Genomic DNA, 1372 nt, shown 5'->3' with positions numbered 1-1372 from the left:
TTTCTTGTTTGTTTTTCCTGTCAGAAAAAACAACCACCGGATGTGTATGATCCTTCAGTGTGTGTGTGTGTGTGTGTGTGTGTGTGTGTGTGTGAGTGAGACTGTTCCATGTTTCTATTTTACTAAAACATCTTTCTGCCATCGCTCCTTCCTCATGCTGACACTGGCTGATTTGGAACTGTTCTGAACTGGGGCATATGAATCTCTTAGCACATGAATGACTGCTGATGGGCAACCTCACCCAAAAGTGAAGCTGCAGTTTTCCACAACCTGCCAACTGATTTCCGCCTACTTTTCTCTGCATCTCAGCTCATATGAACAGCAATTGGACTGCTGGCGCCTGGCAATGTGGATGTTGTCATTGTTCAGAATTTATACTACACACTCCATTCATACTCGTGGAAACTTATTCAACGTTGAAACGGTTCATGTAAGCACACACTCTGTAGCTTTTCTACTTAAATAGATTGAATTATTTATTCTGTATATTTTGTATATACTTATGTTCCATTATATCTTTGGTTTTTGTGTGCCTTCAGTTGCTGTACAGAATATAAACAAAACATGTAACTCATGAAAAAGAAATAAAGAACTGCAATGTTACATAAGTTGGAAATTAATTTATGGTTAGCTCTTGTATAAAGTCCAGAATGTGTGACCTGCTGCCCCTCTGCAGTGTGTTCACTGACTGACACACCAGCCACCCTGACTAAAAAAGAATGACATTTTCTCTCGATGTCTTATCAGTCCTCAACAGTGAACATGTATATGTGCCTGCATGTACTTATGTAAACACCATTTTGTCATTTTCCTCCTGTGTGAATAATTTAGCCCCCCACAATGGCTCAAATCTAGTCCTTAATCACCTGCCACACTTTTCTGCCTGACTTTCATTCTCTTCTTCTCTCTAGGGAAACACTGGACCCTCAGTAATTCCTCCATTGCACTCGCATACAAACACAGGTACTCCATCAACACAGATAAATAAAAGTTTAGATTTGTATGCAGACATGCATCATGTAAGGTATGCTAACACACAGGGGCAAACAGCCCGGTACACACACAGCAGGGAAGACAAATTATCCTCTGCAGCTTGAACCTGTGAGACTTGTATGCAATATGCTCCTCCAAAGGTGAGATAGTAGCAAAGTGCAAAACTGTGTTCAGAGAGCTTCTTTACTTCAGGGACTCGCCTCAAATAAATGGAATCACTTATGAACTAAATCTCACCAAGCTGCACATCTTGCAACAAATCTAGTGTCAAATACATTTAATAAGAGAAGTAAACAACCACAATTCAAAGAATGTAATGAAGCAGATAAAATGTGTCCTATTATGTTATGGCTCAGCACAGATACAATCTTGTTCCTGC

The sequence above is a fragment of the Monopterus albus genome, unplaced genomic scaffold (assembly GCF_001952655.1).
Source record: "Monopterus albus unplaced genomic scaffold, M_albus_1.0 scaffold16.1, whole genome shotgun sequence".
NCBI classification, from domain to species: domain Eukaryota; kingdom Metazoa; phylum Chordata; class Actinopteri; order Synbranchiformes; family Synbranchidae; genus Monopterus; species Monopterus albus.
The sequence above is the reverse complement of the archived record's forward strand: the minus strand, read 5'-3'. Positions refer to the sequence as shown.